This window comes from Cylas formicarius, unplaced genomic scaffold (assembly GCF_029955315.1).
Source record: "Cylas formicarius isolate icCylForm1 unplaced genomic scaffold, icCylForm1.1 PGA_scaffold_4__25_contigs__length_36172078, whole genome shotgun sequence".
NCBI lineage: Eukaryota > Metazoa > Arthropoda > Insecta > Coleoptera > Brentidae > Cylas > Cylas formicarius.
In genome coordinates, this window is record NW_026844334.1 from 2,590,045 (window position 1) to 2,595,602 (window position 5,558).

The 5,558-nt window shown below is 38.1% G+C and overlaps 1 long non-coding RNA gene across 4 annotated transcripts; it reads left to right on the forward strand.

Moving 5' to 3' along the window:
* The first annotated feature begins 1,933 nt into the window (after nucleotides 1-1,933).
* On the forward strand, nucleotides 1,934-5,102 carry LOC132701309 (uncharacterized). 4 transcript variants are annotated; one of them, XR_009618759.1, is made up of 4 exons: nucleotides 1,934-3,144; nucleotides 4,142-4,392; nucleotides 4,661-4,820; nucleotides 4,879-5,102. It is a non-coding gene; the product is annotated as an uncharacterized LOC132701309 (long non-coding RNA). The 4 variants fall into 4 exon arrangements; XR_009618756.1 differs by having other exon boundaries at nucleotides 4,142-4,820; XR_009618757.1 differs by having other exon boundaries at nucleotides 4,149-4,820.
* Nucleotides 5,103-5,558: the final 456 nt, after the last annotated feature.

Consider the following 5,558-nt stretch of genomic DNA (forward strand, 5'->3'; position numbering starts at 1 on the left):
TGCAACAAGATTATTACCTAAAGTTTCGGAATTTAAATTCAGGTAAAATTGTGGTCCGTAATAGAAAATAATTCTATACCTACCTGTGTTTAATATTCTTTAGTTTGGTATACTACTTAGTTTAAGTTTATTAGTAATCAGTCTTATTTCGTGCGTAATACAGCGAGTGTTGAATCGTGTGCGAATTATGCAAAATATGTGCGAGCCTAGTGTATCTCAGGAGATGCTCCCGCCCAAATGTAAATATAATATACGTGAAATAAATATTGTTTAGTATCTTTCCTAACAAAACCCCTGAGCAAAGTACGGACCTGTTCGGTCATATTTCATTCCTACAGCTTGTCCGGGTCTTTCCTTAATTCGCATCAGTTAATCATTTTCTTATATCTATGTACAGACTTTACCTATCTAGTATCGACTGTCAAATTGCAATATGCCATTTGACCTTCTGCTACATCCAGATCCCTCGCGGAGGCGAGGCTCACCGAGACTTTCCGAAACGGAACCGAACGCCGTTCGGGAATTTTCGATAATTTGAACGTTCGGCCATTTATTGTGTCCCCTTCTAAATGGCACCAGGACGTTAATTTAATTCCCATTCGAAAGGAACGACGCTCTTTCCAACAACTTAATACCCGTCCGTGCGGACAACTAATGGTCGGCTACGCCCGACGCTGGTTATATTTGTATTTTTTACGAGTCCATTGTTCGAAAATTGCTTTATAAACACAAGCGGTCGTTCCGCAAGGATATAAATTATAAATCGGTGTTTACTCGAAGCCCCGGGGGTACGTAGTCGGCATCAAGCGCACACAGAACCAGTCAGTCTATCAAACGCGCTGACAAGAATCATAATTCAAAGTTAACTAAATACAGGTTGGTTACTTTCGTCTCGCGCAGTGGCGCGCCCGCCGCATTTGTTATAAAATTATTTTGCTGAACGCTACGAATAGCTACTAAACATGTTTTTCCAACTTTTTTCGAAACCGGATCTGTCGATTTCGAAAAATCAGACACCAAAACTGACCGAAAGACATGCATTAAAAGGACTTCAGATCAAAATTAAAGACTTACGAATCGTATCAAGTCAGTTAAAAAAAAGGGTAAAGAGGATGATGTATACTTCGACCACAAATATTCGCGTACTGTTTAATACACCAAAACCCAACCATATCAGGACCGTCCTAGGAATTTGTCTACCTACACTAACAAGCGGGACATAAGTATGTTTTCAATTTTCATTATTAATATAGAAAATATTGAATATAATAATAATAAAGTATCAGTCACTATCGCTACTGTCGTCACCTAGTTCAGTGATCAACTCCGCCACTCATCGTTCTCGATAAATATTTATTACTTTAATTACTCGTGTTTCACAGTTCGACCTGCTTTGCACTGATATTTTACCTAAAGTCTGTTCAAGAAAGTGACTAACTGATACGAATTAATGAAAGACCCGGGCTGTAAGAATGAAATATGGCCGAACAGGGCCGTACTTTCCTTAGAATTTAATTATTTGGGGTTTTGTTAGTGAAGATACTAAACAATATTTATTTATTTATGTATATATTTATGTTCTAATCTAAAATAAAATTACAAATTATTTTTATTACCTACTTAAATTAATTAAAATTATTCACATAATATGTCAGTATCACCATCGCTATCATCGCCTGTTCTATTTATTATTTGTTCTATATTATATGTTACACCTCTTCTATGAAATCAATATACGTAGTCCCCCTTCTAGTCGCTAGGTGGCACCACAGCTTTAAAGCAGCGCCAAAAAACTGTGGAATAACTTACCATGGACGGTATATTCGCCATCTATGGTCTTAACCTCATTCCTCTTTTTGTGCTTTGGTGGCACATGTTCATTTTTATTCGGCGTCGGTGTTTTCAGCTTTTTTCAGCGTTTTTCAAAGTTAAATGGAGAAGTACAAGTGAGATTTACGTTATTCCTTATCGGATGAAGAAAGAACCTACCTACGACGAAAGATTAAATCTTTCCATCCGCGATTACATAATCGCTAGTGGCGTGGTTCCCATCAACGAGATTTTCTTACAATTGGGAGAAGATTTCTTCATCGTCCGGGTTCCGATCGGAATCCCCAGAACTCGAAAGACCCCCCATCTTTCCCACTTATACGACAGCAGTCGTATGTAAGTGTTTCACAATTGGAAGCAATCCTTTTGTGAGGGGGTCGGCCATACATATGGTTTTATATTTTTTCGACATCGAAAAAATAGAGTTTTCTGGCTCGTCCGGCTATGGATGAGGCGCCCGGGATACTGGGACATAATGAACAATTTTTTATGGCTGTTGGAATGCATTTACTCCATCGTAAGTATATTTTTTAGGCCCTTCAATTAATTCTGATGTCATTGTTGAGCCCCTTGAGACGGATTTAAAGCAAAATGGCCTTTAAGCTATGGGGTCGATAGTCCCAACACAAAGTTTGATGTGTCATGACATTTTGGCAAGTCAGATTAATACCTTTTTGAAATCCGGTGTGTCCGAAGATTGTCTCAGTGACCTTTTGCGTTGATATCCTGTGCCGAAGAATTGCCCGCTCAATAACTCTCCTAAATTGAATGTGCAGATGAAATCTGCCATCAACAAAGGTGGAAAGAAAAGGGATGAGAGACTGACTGCAACAAGGGGTGCTTTGATGGTGTTTGGTAGGGCGCTCTTGACCTTGCTTTTGAAACCGGTTAAGGATGAGTAGTACTTACTTCTCATCAAAATGTTGAGTAATGCAATATTTGTTTTAAGCAAAATACACCATTTAGGTTCAGTATATAGAAGTTCAGCCGCGTTAAGCCTTTCGCTGGTCTCAAATGAAATGCAGCCTTGTATGAAGGAAGTGCTCGTTGATGCTTCTTTGCACTCTTGTTTATGTGGAGAAGATTTGGCTGATAGGCTCAAATCAATCAGATTAGCTGCAGATTAGTGGCCGAGTTAAAGTCAGGTGCATCCGGAACAAGGCTTTTATAGCATACAAATTTAAACTCGACCGTCCCACTTCGTTCCGGGAAGTTGCAAGGCTGAAGTGGGTGAAAGTCATTGTACCCTCAAAAGAGGGAATACAGGAAGGTTCGAGAGGAAAGGGGGTGGAGTTGTGTCCCCAGGAAAAAATAGTAAGTACTTTTGTTGAAAGATTGCACGAGTTTCGGGACATTTGGAACTCTAGAACTCAAGATGCACAGATTCTACCTTGGTTAGATGGATATAAAATTCCATTTGCGATGCCAGTTATACAGGACTTCATTACGACAGATCCTGTTTGGTCCCAACAAGAAAAAGATTCAATTTGTAATGTGGTCAAACACCTGTTAGAGATAGGTGCAATTGCAGTTTGCGAACCTTGTAAGAATCAATTTATTTTACAGATCTTTTTGGTTTCAAAATTGGATGGTTCGGTTTGATTAGTTTTAAATTTAAAGAAACTGAATGCTTTTATTGACACTTGTCATTTTAAACTGGAAGACAGAAAATTAGTAGAAACACTCTTCACAAGGAAGTCCTTTATGACCATTCTGGACTTGAAAGAAGCTTACTTTCTAGTCCCAATAATTGAAAATCAAAAGAATTTTTTAAGATTTTATTTTGATGCTCTCTGTTATCAGTTTAACGTTTTACCCTTTGGTTTATGCACCGCCCCGTGGGCCTTTACAGAATTAATGAAATTTGTGGTTTCTTATCTCCCTGCCAAGGCTTTTCCCTCAATAGTTTATTTAGATAACTTTACTATTTGGTAATAGTTAGCTATCCTTAAAAAATGTTCAAGTAACTTGCAACACACTGATTAGGTTGGGTTATGTTATTAATTATAAGAATGTTTTACATCCTTCGAAATCCCGTAAATTTTTAGGTTTTGTTTTTTTGGATCCCACCACTTGTTTTTCTGATGAGTAAGTAAGTTTTGCAATTTGAACCGTTGCGAAATAAGAGTCTTTGCCGAGCTTTGTGCTGTGCTAGTTTTCAGTTTGCCCAGCAGTTTGTTACAGTTGGGTATATACTAAGAATTTTTGAGAGAATCAAATATCTAGCCCTTCAAGACTCTGTTGATAATTATGTTATTTGGATGATAATTCCTTGTAATTTACGGAGGGATTTTATGTGGTGGCTAAAAAGTTTACAGAATCCTGAATGCCCTGTAAGGCAGCAATGTTACAAACTTGAGATTTTCTCAGATGGTACTCCTTTGGGTTGGGGAATTGTGCCAGAGGACTTTGGAGTCCTAGGGAAGCTCAGTTTCATATTAATGCACTAGAATTAACTGCGGCCTCATTTGGTCTCTAATGCTTCGCCTCGTATTTGACTAACTGCGAGACACTTTTGAGGATTGATAACACAACTGCTATTTTGTATGTAAATAGAATAGGGTGAGTAAAATTTCCTGTTTTAAACGAAATTTCGAGGCGCCTTGGGGTTGGTGTGAAGAAAGGAGGTTATGGGTTAAAGCATCTTACATTCGATCTTCCGATAATTTTGAAGCGCATAAGGAACCCACGAATTTGAATTTTGATGGTGAATGGTACCTTTCGGACAATGCTTTTGCTAAAATAACAATCAAATTTGGATTCCCATAAATCGAACTGTTTGCTTCTCGCCTAAGTAAGAAATGCGGAAAGTTTATTTCCTAATTTCCAGATCCGGAGGCATCTAATGAAGACGCGTTTACTGTTTTTTGGAGCGACAGTTTCTTCTATGTTTTCCTCCCGTTTTGCTTGTTGCCACTTGTTTTACGAAAAATCAAGGCTGATTGAGCTACAGGGATCGCAGTAATCCCTTACGGGCACAGCCAGCATTGGTTTCCTTTTTTTTTTTTCATAGGAGGCGTTGTAGTTATTTATTGTTTCTAATTCCAGACAAATTACCTTCTTCTTTTGACAGGAGAGGTCACCCTTTGTGGAAATCCCTTACCCTGGCTGCAGGGATTTTGTCAGGCAAGCATTCCAGAAGATTTGCTGGATATTTTTCTATCATCTGTTCAGAGGGCTACCTTGAGGCATTTAATACCTGCATGCATTTAAACTTTGGTGGAGCTTCTACGAAAGGAGGGGAGTGGAGTGTTATTACTTCTCACCTAGGCTGTATTAGATTTCCTTATTATTCATTTTAGACAGGGCAAGTCCTATGGCTCATTGAGTTCTTTCAGTGCAGCACAGCCTTATTTTTGGATCAGATTTATTTAACAATGCAAATCTAACTAGGTTTTTTAAGGTGTTTATAATCTAAGGCCAAGTAAACCAAGATATAACAGCACTTGGGGCCCTAGTTATGTCCCTGACTTTGTAAAAGGGTTACGTTCTAATGACTTGTCATTAAAGCAATTAACTGTCATTAAAACAATTAAATTAGTTTTTCCTACTGAAGTTAACGATTGTACATAGAGTCCAAACGCTCAGCTATAAATAAGACTCGACCTGTTTTTTAATTTTGCATAAATATGAAGATGTAAATCTTTGTGTGGTTTCTAATATATTAATGAGAGGGCCAGTGCTTTAAGAGGCAGTGAATCTCGTTTACTCATTACATTTAAAAAGCC